The sequence below is a fragment of the Panthera pardus genome, unplaced genomic scaffold (assembly GCF_024362965.1).
Source record: "Panthera pardus isolate Hobbes unplaced genomic scaffold, ASM2436296v1 HiC_scaffold_6, whole genome shotgun sequence".
NCBI lineage: Eukaryota > Metazoa > Chordata > Mammalia > Carnivora > Felidae > Panthera > Panthera pardus.
Genome location: NW_026526991.1, coordinates 116,556,450 through 116,572,770, shown reverse-complemented (window position 1 = coordinate 116,572,770; position 16,321 = coordinate 116,556,450). Strand labels below are relative to the sequence as shown.

General features: G+C 37.7%; 1 protein-coding gene and 1 non-coding gene across 16 annotated transcripts in view; one reads left to right on the top strand and one right to left on the bottom strand.

The window, feature by feature from the left end:
- The window catches only part of ABI1 (abl interactor 1), a 128,262-nt gene that overhangs the window by 102,175 nt on the left and 9,766 nt on the right, over positions 1-16,321 (bottom strand). The gene's annotated exons all lie outside the window — the stretch shown is intronic.
- LOC128775141 (U6 spliceosomal RNA) lies at positions 2,646-2,748 on the top strand. The gene has a single exon (XR_008419792.1). It is a non-coding gene; the product is annotated as a U6 spliceosomal RNA (small nuclear RNA).

The following is a 16,321-nucleotide window of genomic DNA, read 5'->3' as shown; positions in this document are numbered from 1 at the left end:
CTGGAAAATTTTTAATAAATTTTAGATGGAGACACAAAAGACTCAGAATAGTCAACACATAATTTTGAGAACAAAATTGAAGAACTGACGCTATCCAACTTCAAGACTTACTATAAAGCTACAGTAGTCAAAACAGTATGACACTGGCAGAACAAAAATACAGATCAAAAGAACAAAACAGAGTCCATAAATAGGCCCATATAATTAGTCAATTGATCTTTGATAAGGGAGCAAAGACAATACAACGAAGTAAGAAAATCTTCAAAAAATGGTACTTGAACAGATGGACATCCATGCACAAAAAAATGAATCTAAACAAAGACCTGATACCCTTCACAACAATTTATCACACTCCTGGATCGCCTGAGTGGTTCAGCAGGTTAAGCCTCCGACTTCAGCTTGGGTCACAATCTCACAGTTTGTGGGTTCAAGCCCCACGCAGGACTCTGTGCTAACAGCGTGAGCCCACTTTGGATTCTCTGTAACTCCCCCCACCCCTCTCCCACTCATGTGCTCTCTCTCAAAAATTAATAAACTTAAAAATAAATGTATCACAGTCCTACTTAAATGTAAAATCCAAAACTGTAAAAATTCCTAGAAGATAACAGAGAAGAAAATCTAAATGACCCTGGGTTTGGAAATGACTTTTTTTTTTTTCAAGTTTTACTTATTTATTTTGAGAAAAGAGAGGGGAGTGGGAGAGAGGCAAAGAACAAATCCCAAGCAGGCTCCGTGCTGTGCTGTGAGTGCAAAGCCCCAAGCAGGGCCTGATCTCACAAACCATGAGATCATGACCTGAGCTGAAACCAAGAGTCAGATGCTTAACTGACTGAGCCACCCAGGTGTCCAATAGCAATGACTTTTTAGATACAACATTAAAGACATAATCTCTAAAAGAATTAACAAGCTAGACTTCATTAAAATTAAAAATTTCTTAAAAATTAAATTAAATATTTCTGCCCACAAGACACTGTCAAGACAAGACACAGAATGGAAGAAAATACTTGCAAAACATACTTGATAACAATTATTATCCACAGAGTACAAAGAACTCTTAAAATTCAACAATAAGAAAACAAACAATCCAATTAAAAATGGGCTAAAGACCTTACCACCATCATCAAAGAAGACACACAGAAAATAAGCCTATGAAAATATGTTCCACATCACATCTCACGGGGAATGCAAATTAAAACAAGCTATGACTAAATATTAGAATGGCCAAAATCCAGAACACTGACAACATCGAATGCTGATAAAGATATGGAGCAACTTGAAATTTCATTCATCAATGGTGGGAATGCAAAATGGTACAGCCACTTTCGAACTGAAAACTTATGTACACATAAAAACCTGCACAAAAATGTTTATAGCAACTTTTACTCATAACTTCCAAAACTTGGAAGCAACCAAGATGTCCTTCAGTGGGTGAATGGATAAGTAAAGCAGTACATTCAAACAACGCAATATTATTCAGAGCTAAAAACAAATGAGCTATCAAGATAGGAAAGGACATGGAGACACTTTAAACGCATATTATTGTGTGAAAGAAGCCAATCTGAAGAGGCTATATACCGTATGATTCTAACCACTATATGATCTTCTTGAAAAAGCAGACCTATGGTGACAGTAAAAAGGATCACTGACTGCCTGGGGTTAGAATAGAGCATGAATAGGTGAAGCACAGAGGATTTTTAAGGCAATGGAACTACTGTGTATGATGCTATAATGGTGGACAGCTGTCATCATGTTATTTGTCAAAACCTAGAGAAAGTACAACACCAAGAGTTAACCCTAAACTATGGAAACTAGTAAATTACAGACTCTGGGTGATAATGATGAATCAATGCAGTTTCATCAACTGTAACAAACAAACCATCCTGGTGAGGGATGTTGATAATGCGGGAGGTTATGCATGTGTAGGGGTAGAAAGCATATGGGAAATCTCTGTACCTTCCACTCAGTTTTGCTGTGAACTTAAAACTACTCTAAAGAAGTCTATTTAAAAAAGAAATAAAGAAATCCATTTCTGTCAGTATGTTACTTCAAACAGTTTTGGTCCATCAGCAGTATAGCACAGCAACTAAAGTTCAGGCTGTAGAAGAGACCTCTATAAACTATGACCCTCAGGCTAAATACTTGCTCCTGGGGGCGCCTGGGTGGCTCAGTCAATTAAGTGTCCAACTTTTGGTTTCGGCTCAGGTCATGATCTCATAGTTTGTGAGTTTGAGCTCCACGTCAGGCTACGTGCTGACAGTGTGGAGCCTACTTGGGATTCTCTCTCTCCCTTTCTGTCCCTCCCCTGCTCACTCTCACTCTCAAAATAAATAAATTTAAAAAAAAATTTTTTAATAAATAGATACCTGCTCCTGTTTTTGCAAAGTTTTATTAGAACACAGTCATATCTATTAATTTACATATCTATGGCTTTCTTACTACAAAGGCAAAGTTGAATAGTTATGACAGATAATACAGCCTGCAATGCCTAAAATAATTACTATCCTGCCCTTTGCTGAAAACATCCTGCTCTAGAATGAGTGATTCTCAACCCCAGGAGGATAGCAACACCTCCTGATGAGTTTTTTTTTAATCCTGAGGCCTGAACTTGATCATCCTCATTTCCCCCCTTAAAAGATTATAATTTCATGCTTGCTTCGGCAGCATATATACTAAAATCAGAACGATACAGAGATTAGCATGGCCCTGAACAAGGATGACACACAAATTCGTGAAGCATTTCATATTTTTTTAAGAAAACATTCATGTAGGTTGTTTAAAAATAAAATGCATTTAAACTAAAAAAAAAAAAAAGATTATAATTTCATTGGTCTGGGGAAAAGTCATTAGCTATTATTGTATCAATACAAAAAATGTGTATAAAACAGCAAAATACACAGAAAAAAGTCAGGATATCCACTAATATAAAGGAAGGACATTAATACACAGATCACAGAGACCACACAGTACTAATTAATAAATTGGAACCATAGTTTGGCTTTGATCACCATGAAGCCACAAAGATTAAAAAAACAAGATCATTATACGATTTATACTGTTCATGAAGTCAAAACATCTTGGTGGAAGCAAATTTTTTCTAGGACTTCTAACTGTAAAAGTAATGTTTTATTGCAATTCTTCTCAGTGATGTAAATATTTACTCCTCCTCTCACCTTAAGTCATCTCACCTCTTCACTCAAAATCAAAGCAAAACAGGGGCGCCTGGGTGGCTCAGTCGGTTAAGCGGCCGACTTCGGCTCAGGTCACGATCTCGCGGTCCGTGAGTTCCAGCCCCACATCGGGCTCTGTGCTGACAGCTCAGAGCCTGGAGCCTGTTTCAGATTCTGTGTCTCCCTCTCTCTGACCCTCCCCCGTTCATGCTCTGTCTCTCTCTGTCTCAAAAATAAATAAACGTTAAAAAAATTAAAAAAAAAAAAATCAAAGCAAAACAGGGGCACCTGGATGGCTCAGCTGGTTGAGGGTGCCACTCGATTTCAGCTAAGGTTGTGATCTCACTTCGTGGGATTGAGGCCCATGAAAGGCTCTGCGCTGGCAGCACAGAGCCTGCCTGGGATTTTCTCTCTCTCTCTCTCCCTCTCCCTCTCTCTCTTTCCCTCCCCTGCTTGCATGCTCTCTCTCAAAATAAATAAACATTTTTTAAAAATCAAAGCAGGGCCACCTGGGTGGCTCAGTCAGTTAAGCAACCAACTTCAGCTCAGGTCATGATCTTGCCAGTGCCAAGTTCAAGCCCTGCATTGGGCTCTGTGCTGACAGCTCAGAGCCTGGAGCCTGTTTCAGATTCTCTATCTCCCTCTCTCTGCCCCTCCCCCATTCACACTCTGTCTCTCTCTCAAAAATAAATAAGCATTAAAAAATAAAAATAAAAATAAAACCAAGCAAAACAAAACAAAAACCCAGAGAGTACCAGGATTTTCACCATGGTACAGATAGCACCATGCTGCCTTTCTTCCTTTTCTTTTTTGGTGTGTTTGCTTTGGGTGGTTGGGGGCAGGGGGGAGGGAGGAACAAGGATGAGTGGAAGAAAAGCACAACTGAACTGGAGATAACTGGCTCTATATTCCACAAGATATTAATAAACACTAACATAATAAATCCACTAATGCAAGCAGTTCATACAAAAATGATTTATTTAGACCTATCAATCAATTTTCCTGCATTTACTTACTTATTCATTGGTTTCTGTTGACTATGTCAAAGGTGTCTACACAAAGGAACAGAACACATATCAGGACATAGCAAAAGCACAATTTCATCTTATCAGTATTAAATTTAAAACATAGTTTCTCTGTTTTCAAATGTGGGAAACACTGAACTGGTTATCTACAGTTTAATGACAGTGGTCTGGCTGTTTTTTGACTGAGATCTCATCTCCTCAACTACCCTCCCCAACACATCAGACACCATCAAAATTTTGCAAACTACTTGTAGCTCTCTCAAACATGCCTTGTACACACGCTGTTCCTACTACCTACACCTCCCTTGCCTCCCAACCTCCCCTGCCCCTTAACTCTTTAAACTCATGACTCAGTTAAACTTAGTCTTTATGAGAAGTCTTCCCTAAAACCCCTAAACACTGCACTGTTCCTCAGAAGTCTCTCTCAAAATTTTCTTTTTTAAAGGGACAATTCTCAATCAACATGTAAGTCCACACATGTTTTGAAAGTGCTTATAAAAAGATTCTAAGTGTCTAAAAATGTCAACATCTATAATACAGAAGACTATGACAGAACATCAAAATTAACATCAGAAGGAAAAATCTGCACCACAACCTCCTGCTATCATTCTATACAGCCAGAGACCTTGGAGTCCCTTTCCTCTCTTTCCTCCCTTTCCTCCCTCTCCTAGCTTCTGCCCACACAGACAGCTAACAGTCAAGCCTTATTCCTATTCTCCAACCCACTGCTCTGTCAATCAATTTAGCTGTGGAGGAGTAAAACTTGGGAAGTGTCTGAACCAACTGTGTACTAACGGTTGAAAAGAGAAGGTCTATAGATTCACTTCTATGACTGCAAATTACCTTCTGTAGGCGTATTCGCTTTATACTGGAGGAGAATGGCTACAGGTAAAAATAAGTCATCTTTGAGTTCTCCCTTTCCCTATCTACCCATATCTCTCCTTAATCAAGGCTTCCTGATGCTTGCATTTATTTCTTCCTTTTCAATCTCAACTGCAGCTATCTCAATTCAAGAAGTATTCTTTGCATCTAGACAAATACAAGTCCTCTAACTAGTCTTGTGGCATCCAGTCTGTCTCTTCACTAACCCATCCTGCACCAATGCCAGATGAATCTTCCTCAACTACCTCATCCTTTGGAAGGATACAAAACAAACTTGACAACAGTTTGGAGAAGGAATGAGTAGGAACATGGGTAGAATAAGAAAGGGGATTTATAGGTTTTGCCTTTAATACAACAGTATTATTTGCATCTTTTATAAGAACGTATTCAATACTTAAAAAAGAAAAACACTGCTTGACATTTTTTCTAACCACAAGCAAAATTCTGATTGATTGCCAAAATTAAAATTGAAAACTCTTCCAAAATAACAATTATTTTCTTCCATACAGAATATTTCCTCATTTAAATTTAAGTACTAAAGATCAATTTTATCCTCTCTAAATTTAAGGCTTCTATTTAATCTATTTAATCTTCTATTACTCAATGATTTTTACATAACTATATCACATATAATAGACATCACAACATGACATCACAGTACTTACCATAGCCTTTCATAAAGACAGTAAGTATCTGTTGAATATCAAATAACTATTTGTTGAACTACTTCTAGCACATCCCTATAGCCTCAAACACTCCTTTTTCTAGAAAAGAAAAATAAGTAGTCAAGCCTACCACACTGATTCTAGGCACTAGAGATTTTAGATTAATTCACTACCACTTAATACCATCAACTCTAAACTAGCCTCCCCCCAGTCTCTTCTTGGGCTCCTTCCAATCCATACACAAGCCTCCTTCCAATCTGTTCTCCACTCTTAACATGAGTAATCGTTTTTAAAAGTAAAAATGATAACATCATCCCATTGCTTAAAACTTTCAATACCTTCTCATCAGCCTCATAAAAAAGACCAACTCGGGGCACCTGGGTGGCTCAGTCGGTTAAGCGTCCGACTTCAGCTCAGGTCATGATCTCACAGTTTGTGAGTTCGAGCCCCGTGTCAGGCTCTGTGCTGACAGCTCAGAGCCTGGAGCCTGCTTCAGATTCTGTGTCTCCCTCTCTCTCTGCCCCTCCCCCTCTAGTGCTCTGTCTCTCTCTGTCTCTCAATAATAAATAAACATTAAAAAATGTTTAAAAAAATAAAATAAAAATAAAAAAGACCAACTCTTTGCTCACTATACTCTAAAGCAAACACAGGTCTGTATCGTTCAAAATCACTCTGTGCTCACTCACCTTTTGGCACATATATAAAAATATAAATGTATGTGTGTGTGTATATATATATATATATATATATATTTCTGTTCCCTCTGGTAAGCACATTGTTTTTCCTTCTCTCAAAACTTTTTGGCTAACATACATTCACTCTTTAGATCTCAACTCTAACATTATTTCTTTGATACACTAGGCTGGGTGGGAGCATCTTTTTATCATTTTAAAATTAGTATTTCATACTCTTTCATAAAAATCATATAATTTGAACAAGTTCCTATTACATACATATTCCAAAATTTTTAGCATTGTTGAAATTTGGAGAAAACAGATATATGAAACTTTTTTAAGTATTTCAAAATTAATGCCACTGAGAGGTAAAATAAACAGACAAATAAGACCCAGAATATAAAAACTATCCAAATAATTAACATAGTATATGTTAAGAGAATTCCTACATAAGGAACTTTAAGTTTTTTATGAGGTATTACCCAAGCTACTTTAGTCAGAGATGCCCAATATATATGTAGTGCTATACAGTCATACCTAAAATTCAGATGTCCATTATTACCACAGAAGGAAGACATTAAGTCTATTATACTAAACCAATCATCTATACCAAGTTTCTCGAAATGTGGTCTGCAGACCTCTGAAAGTACCTAAAACTCTTTCAGGAGGTTCACAATGTCAAAACTATTTTCACGATACTAACGCTATTTGCCTTCTTTTCTGTGTTTACATTTGCAATGATGGTGAAAAAGCAAAGGTGAGAAACCACGAGCCTCCTAGCATGAATCACGTCAGTTTCACCAACTCTACTAACAGCTGTTGTGGTCTATACTGCTAAGGGGGGGGGGGGGCTTCATTTAAAAATGTTCTTGAAAAATAGGAAAAAACACTAATTTTATTAAATCTTGATCCTTAAGATGACTTTTATGTGACAAAATGGAAGTAAACAAAAAATACTTCTACTGCATTCTAAGTATGATGGTTACCTTTAGGAAAAAGTACTCATGGAATTTATCTTCAAGCTGAAAAAAGCCACTTTTCAGTGGAACTTCAAAAAACGACTTTAAAAACAAGCTCACTGCTACTTCAAAAAACAACTGACAGACTATGATTAAGATGAGCCTATCACTTCAAGGAAAATAATTGTTAATATCTGTTGCCAATGCAAAATTCAAGCTCTCAAGCAAAAATTATAATTGTTGAAAATCTGTATCCATCAACCTGAGCCTGAAAGCTTTTCACTACTTTTCCAAATGACCTATGCAACAATTTCTAATGTAATGGAGTATAAAATGTTCACTGATAATGGTTTCAGAGTCCACACTGCAACCAACCTTTAAGAAACTATTATGCAACGAGTTTTCATGAAGTACAAAGAAAAATTATCCACAATTATATAATCAAAATACTCCTCCCAAATCCAACTCCTCCTTCCAACTACACAAGTGCATGAAGATAGATTTTCTCATACACTTCAACCAAAATAAAATAACAGGTTGAATGCAGAAATAGATGAAAATTTAGCTATTAGCCAGTCACTAAACAGATTTGCAACAATGTAAAAACAGTGCCATTCTTCCCATTAAGTTTTTTTGTTTTGTTTTGGAAGACTATCATTTTTCAAAAAATATACCATTTACATTAGCAGCAACAAATCCATTACATGTTATGTTTACAGAATTAATAACATGCTTTAAACTTTATCTAATTATTAATGCAGTAAATATTGAAAGATATAACCCACCAAAAAAAAAAAAAAAAAAAAAGTTCTCTGAGGTCTTCAATACTTGAAGAGTTAAAGGAGTCCTGAGACCATACGTTTCACTACTATGGATCAGCAGAAAACTGCTCAAGAGATAAAGATTCTAACATATCCTCACCTACATTTCCTCTCTCAATAAGACTTGGAAAAACTAATTTTAACAAAAAGGTTTTAAGAATGTTTAAGGGGAATCATAGTTCATAACAACTGGAATTGAATCATTTCCTGAAAAACCTATGTATTAAGGTTTCTTGACAGCTTAATTACAACAAAGTAAACATTTAAACATCTGCTAACAAGGAAATGGAAGGAACAGGTGTAAGTAAATCAGAGATCTTTTGTTTGTTTGTTTTTTGGTTTTTTGGTTTTTTTTTTTTTTTGGAGAAAACTGAAGAACTCAGAAAAACTAATGAAAAGCACCGGAACTGTAGGGCTAGAAAACACACACAGAGGAACAAATTTTACTAAAAACCATTAAAATTGTCAATCTGGGGATTAAGGAGTGTACTTATGATGGGCACCAGGTGATGCATGGAATTACTGAATCACTATATTGTACACCTAAAACTACTTTAACACTGTATATTAACTAGAATTAAAATAAAAACTTTAAAAAATTTTTAAGTAAAAATTAAGAGTTGTCACTCTGGACACTGCATACTTCAAACTGGTCCTTTTACAGAAGATAAAAGAGAGTTAAAGGCTGGTGACGATACAACTAATTCAGGATGGAATGACTCTTTTACACTTTATGTAAACTTCTAAGAACTTATGTGCCAGGTATTGAGCAGGCTCTAGAAATACAGAAATAAACAAGACAAACCTAGTCCTGCCGTCTCGGAGACTGGCATCAAGTGTCAAACAGGTGTAATGAGTGTTACAGAGGAAATACATAGGATTCTATGGGAGCATCTAACAGGGTATAAAATGACCTGGAGGGACAGGGAAGAGGTCTCTAAGGAAGTAATCTCCTTATAACTGTCATCTACCAACATCCACATCACTGGAGGGACTCTTAACACCTAGCTCACTAATTCATCACTATTCCTATTCTTATTCTTAGTGATGTCAACATAACACTCAGATAATCCACCAAAAACCCTTGCCTCTCACTTGACCTCCTGAACCGAAACAATTTTTTCTTCCATTTTTTCTTCATCACAGTCAAAAACTCCCATGGTCATCACTAGTAATTACACCAATTTCAAAAATCCCACATTCTAAACACACATCTCTACAGTTTACTTACTCTAGGATCTCAATTTCAACCTCCTTTCACACCAGAGGATTTCATACCCATTAATTTGCGCATTTTTCACTACCCATGTCCCAACCAAGACATGCTGTTAAGTATAAAATATGTCAGATTCCAAAGACTTAGTACAAAAAAAAAAAAAAGGTAAAATATCCCTTTAATTAACTATGCTGGTTGTTTATTATAATAATTATATTTTGGATGCACTGGGTTATCAAAACCAATTTCAAACTGTTTCTTCATAGTTTTTCTAGTGTGGCTATTAGAAAATTTTTAAATCACGTATGTCCCTCACATTGTATTTCTGTGATCATGCTAATCTCTTCTGTGATGACTCCTAAACGTTGATCTCCAAACTCTGACTCTTTCCTAAGCTCCAGAATGACCATCTGGCCTATTTGGTTGTCTAATTAGTGTCTCATACTTAACAACCAGTACTCTTGATATACTCCCACACGTGTACTATGATCTTCTACTGGCATACTTAGAAAAAAAATTTAAACTAGGAGTCATCCTTAGATTCCTTTTTTTTTTTAATTTTTTTATTACATTTATTTTTGAGACAGAGAGAGACAGAGCATGAACAGGGGAGGGTCAGAGAGAGGGAGACACAGAATCCGAAGCAGCCTCCAGGCTCTGAGCAAGCGTTCAGCACAGAGCCCAACGCGGGACTCCAACCCACGAACCGTAAGATCATGACCTGAGCCAAAGTTGGACACGTAACCGACTGAGCCACCCAGGCACCCCAGATTCCTCTCTTTCCCTCACACCCCACATCCAATCCACCAGTAAGTCCTGTTCGGCTCTGCCTTAAAAATATCCAAGCTGTTTGGGGCGCCAGGATGGCTCAGTCGGTTAAGCTTCTGACTCTTGATTTCAGCTCAGGTCATGATCTCAACGGTTCGTGAGTCTCAGCCCGCATCAAGCTCCTGCTTGGGATTTTCTCTCTCTCACTCTCTCTCTGCCCCTTCCCTGCTTGCACACGCTCTCTCTCGCTCTCTCAAAATAAATAAACTTTTTTTTTTTTTTTTAATATATCCAAGCTCTCCCCTCAATTCCCACCCCACCACTAAAGTACAAGCAATTCTCACTTCCTGCCTGGACTATGACAATACCATCCCTGCTGGCTGATTCTGCTCTTGCATTCCCTTCAGTACATTTTACACTCAGTAGTCTGATTCGTTTAAAAAGTAAATCAAGGGGCGCCTGGGTGGCTTGGTTGGTTAAGCATCCAACTTTGGCTCAGGTCATGACTTCATGGTTTGTGAGTTAGAGCCCCGCATCGACTGTGTGATGCTTCAGATCTTCTGTCTCCCTCTCTCTCTGCCCCTTCCCTGCTAGAGCTCTTACTCAAAACTTAATAAACATTAAAATGAAAAAAAAAAGTAAATCAAGTACTCTAATGATAACCCATCACTTAGAATAAAATCAAACCTCTTTTCAAGGCTTTCAACACCCTATATCCTGACAATCTCTCTGACCTTTCTCCTACCAGTTTCCCTCTCCCTAACTACCCCCTAGCCACATTACCCTTAGAAAGATTTTTCCTTTTCCTCAGATCTTCACATGGAAGATGCCATATCTACCCTCCAGGTCTCAGCTCCAATATCACCCTCACAGAGTACCACTTCTAACTTCCTTAAAGAAGTCCTTCTTCCCAATTCAAATTTTTTGTATCTTGTCACCCCATTTGTCTTTTTTTTTTCTTTTTCTAGCCAGGTCAGAGTAATATTGGGTTTATTTGCTTTGTTGCATTTAATTTTTTTTTTAATATAGTTGACATACAGTGTTAGTTTCAAGTATACAACACAGTGATTCAAGTCTATACATCATGCTATGTTCACCACAGGTATAGCTACCATCTGTCACCATACAGTGCTATTACAGTTTCACTGACTATATTTCCTATGCTGTGCCTTTTATTCCCATGACTTATTAATCCCATAACTGGAAATCTGTATCTCCCACTCCCCTTCATCCATTTTGCCTACCCCCTCTTCCCTCTGACAACCATAGTTTGTTCTATGTGTTTTTAAGTCTGATGTCACTTTTTGTTCATTCATTTTAGTTTTTTAGATTCCACATATGAGCTAAATCCTATGGTATTTGTCCTTTTTGGTCCAAATTATTTCACTTAGCATCACACCCTCTAGGTCCATCCACGTTGCCACAAATGGCAAATTCTCACCCTCTTTCATGGCTGAGTCATATTCCATTGTACACACATACCACATCTTCCTTATGCATGTGTCTATTGATGAACACTTAAGTTGCTTTTGTATCTTGGTTGTTGTAAATAATGCTAAAATAAACACAGGAGTGCATATATCATTTCAAATTTGCTACCCAGTAGTCAAATTATTGGATCACGTGGTATTTATATTTTAAATTTTTTGAGGAACCTCCATAACTGTTTTCCACAGTGGCTGTACCAATTTACATTCCCACCAACAGTGCACAGGGTTCCTTCTTCTCCATATCCTCATCAACATTTGTTATTTTTTTGTGTGTGTTTTGTGATTTAAACCATTCTGACGGGTACAAGGTGATTATCTCATTGCGGTTTTGATTTGCATTTCCCTGATGATTAGTAATGTTGAGCATCTTTTCATGTGTCTGCTGGCCATCTATCATTATGCCTTCTTTGGGAAAATACCTATTCAGGTCCTCTGCCAATTTTTTACATCACTTTGTTTGTTTTCCCATTTAATTTTCCAAACAACACTCTTTGTTATCTGAAACAGTCTTATTTTTTGGTGTTTACTGTCTGTCTCATCTCTATAATGAAAACTTCATAAGGGTAGATAACTTGCTTTACTCACTATAGTATCTCTGGGACCTAAGAATATACCTGACACATAGTAGGTATGCAAAGGATTTTCATCAAGTGAAGAATGAATGAATAAATACAGTAATTTTTTCTGAACTACAAGACCTGACAAATGATAGTATTCAGACTGAGAAGAACTAGTTTTCTAGTCAAAGAGAATGACATTAGGGGTGTCTCTGTGGCTCAGTTGGTTGAGCATCGACTCTTGATTTTGGCTCAGGTCATGATCCAAGGATTGTAGGATCGAGCCCTGCGCTGAGCATGGAGCCTGCTTGAGATTCTCTCTCTCTCCCCCTCTGCCTCTCCCTCACCTGTGCTCTTTCTCTCTCGAAAACTAAGAAAAAAGAAAACAGAGAGAGAATGACATTTGCAAAGGCAGAAAAGAATAAAATTTCAAAACCTGAAAACCAAATATGACTGGTAAGATGAGGGCAATGGGATGAATGCAGCAAGACTAGAAAGATGGGAGCTATGCTATTACACAGGGGCCTCTTAGGTCTTATTGTGAGATTGTATACTTATAGGGAATCAGTGAAAGATTTTTAAGCAGGGAGTGACAGGTTCCACGTCCTCTCTTTCCCTGTGCCCCTCTCCTCTGCTTACGCTGTCTAAAAGAAAAAAGGGGGAAAAAATAATATAAAGACAATTAGAAGCCACAGCAGTTGTCTAAGCTTTACCCTGGGGTGGTAGAGATGGAATAGGCAAATTTAAGAGATACTTAAGAATCAACAGGACCGCTTACAGATGAATTGGGAGGAGGGGACAAAGAGGAATAATGGAGTCAAGAATGATGCCTAGGTTCTAGGGGAGCCTGGGTGGCAGCTGAGCATCCAACTCTTGGTTTTGGCTTAGGTCATGATCCCAGAGTCATGGGATGGGGCCCTCTATGAAGCCTGCTTAGGATTCTCTCTCTCCCCGCCTCTGCCACTCTCTCTAAAAATAAAACTAAACTAAAATAAAATAAATGATGCCTACGTTTCTAATAAATGAGTGAGTAGACAGTAGTAGATTGGGGAAAGGTAATGAATTCATTTTCTAGCACGTTAAGTCTGAAGCACATGGGATTCAAACAAGCAGAGATATCAACTAGGCAATTAGATATACGGATCTAAACTTCAGTGGAACATAGATCGTTCAGATGGGAATAAATAAAACAGCCTAAAGTGGTATGTATATAAAGGAGCTCACACAAAGCCACTATGATACTTAAAGGTTGGGTGGGGAGTTGGACAAAATGGTTGAAAAGGAGCAGGAGCTATAGGCTTCCAGTTATGGAATGAATGTCACAGGAATAAAAGGTACAGCATAGGGAATATAGTCAATGATATTGTAATGGCATTATATGGTGACAGATGGTAGCTATACTTGTACTTAGCATAGCATAATGTATAGACTCCTTTCTAATCATTACATCATACACCTGAAGCTAATTTAACATTGTGTATCAACTATACGCCAATTAAAAAAAAAAGAACAGGGGCGCCTGGGTGGCTCAGTCGGTTGAGCGGCCGACTTCGGCTCAGGTCACGATCTCGCGGTCCGTGAGTTCCAGCCCCGCGTCGGGCTCTGTGCTGACAGCTCGGAGCCTGGAGCCTGTTTCGGATTCTGTGTCTCCCTCTCTCTGACCCTCCCCCGTTCATGCTCTGTCTCTCTCTGTCTCAAAAATAAATAAACGTTAAAAAAAAAATTAAAAAAAAAAAAAAAAGAACACCCAGTACCTTAAAAAAATATATTAAAATTTAATTTAAGTAAATACTTAAAGGAGAACAAGGGGCCGGAGACTAACAGGAAAAGTAGGAAAGAATATCAAAAGTAGGAAAGAAAGCCAAAGGATTAGCTTTTCAAAATAAAAAATAGCCACTTGTATAAAATGATGCTGAGAAGACAAGCAAAATGAGAAATAACCAGTGTTCAATGAATTTTGCGGCATGTAGGTTGCTGAACATAATTTCAGTGGAGCAGTGATGACAACAAAGCAAAACATGTTAAAGAGTGAATGCAAAGTGAGGAATGGAGGAAAGTGTAGAAAACAGTTTAATAAAACTCTAAGCAACATAAAATGAGACCAATTACTACATGGATCTATGAAGTCAAAGTATAATTTTCTCATACAGGAGAGACTTAAGATGTTTTGATTCCAACTGCACAAATTCAGTAAAGAGAAGGAAAGATAGAAGAGTGTAAATTTTCTGAAAAAGTAAGAGAGAATGGGACTCAGAGCAAAGATAAGGATGGACTTTAGCAAGAAGGCAGGACAACTCTCCTTCATTACAGTATGAAGGAAATAGGATGGATAAGGATGCTAGTAGGCTTGGAGATACAGTGGTAAGAAATGATATGTTTTCTATAATGAGGACTACTTTCTCTATGGAATAAAAGATGAGAAAGGAAAGAGATTTTAAAAGGGAAGAGAAAATTTAAAACCATTTACAGTGAGTGGAAGAATATACTGATGTGAAAAATATAGGGAGATTGCTGGGTTTTCAAGGCCCACTTTTGAGTAGTATCCGTAATTTTAAAATGGAACTCATAATCCCTTTCCATCACATTGCTTTTTAAAGTAAGTATTCGTTGGGGGGCACCTGGGTGGCTCAGTTGGTTAAGCGTCCGACTTCAGCTCAGGTCACGATCACACGGTCCGCGAGTTCGAGCCCTGCGTCGGGCTCTGGGCTGATGGCTCAGATTCTGTGTCTTGCTTCTGATTCTGTGTCTCCCTCTCTCTCTGCTCCTCCCCCATTCATGCTCTGTCTCTCTCTGTCTCAAAAATAAATAAATGTTGGGGCGCCTGGGTGGCTCAGTCAGTTGAGCGCCGACTTTGGCTCAGGTCACGATCTCGCGGTCCATGAGTTCGAGCCCCGCGTCGGGCTCTGTGCTGACAGCTCAGAGCCTGGAGCCTGTTTCAATTCTGTGTCTCCCTCTCTCTGACCCTCCCCCATTCATGCTCTGTCTCTCTCTGTCTCAAAAATAAATAAACGTTAAAAAAAAAAAAAGTTTAAAAAAAATAAATAAATAAAAATAAATAAATGTTAAAAAAAATTAAAAAAAAAAATAAGTATTTGTTGGGGGTGCCTGGGTGGCTCAGTCGGTTGAGCGTCCAACTCTTGATTTCGGCTTAGATAATGATCTCACAGTTCATGAGATTGAGCCCCACATCAGGGTTCTCTGCTTAGGATTCTCTCCTCTCTATGCCTCTGCCCCACTTGCATGCATGCACATTCATTTCTCTCTCTCTCTCTCTGAAATAAATAAACATTTAAAAAATAATAATATACACTTTCATTAGTACGGTATTTTTGTTCCCTTTAAGTTTCAAGGAGATAAAAAATAAAAATTTGCTCTAATTAAAAGCAGCTGAGACTATCCAGACGCACATCTTGCATACTATGCTTCATTTAAGCTCAGTAGGAATTGATGTTTGATTTAATAATTACATAATCTCACAGAACTTTCAGAATTTTTCTTTTTAAAATGAAATATTTTCTGCCTTGGCAATAAACAATATAAATTTACCAACTACACAGAATAAACTTTAGATACATTTTTTTAAAGGCTGTACAGAGGGGCGCATGGGTGGCTCAGTTGGTTGGATGTCTGACTCTTGATTTCGGTTTTGGTCATAATCTCAGGGTCGTGGAATCAAGCCCCATGTTGGACTCCGCAATGGTCGTGGAGCCTGTTTACTATTCTCTCTCTCACTCTCCCTCTGCCCCAACCTCCCCCCACACACACACTCTCTAAAAAATAAAGCAAATTAAAAAAAATTAAAGGCTGTGCACAGAAGTGATTTTAAGATTTTATTTTTAAGTAATCTCTATACCCAACATGGGGTTCAAACTCACAACCTTGAGATCAAGAGTCATATGCTCCACCAACTTGTAACTGTCTAAGCCATATGTTTCTAAAAAGTTTAAAATTGCACAATTACCATATTTAATATAACTTTAGTAATCAGGGGGGAAATTAAGATGATACAGAAGTGAAAAATTAGGCTCTCAGCCTTAATTTCTATCAATTTACACTGAAATTCTCAGTATATGTTGATGCCTGGAATTGCCTCATTA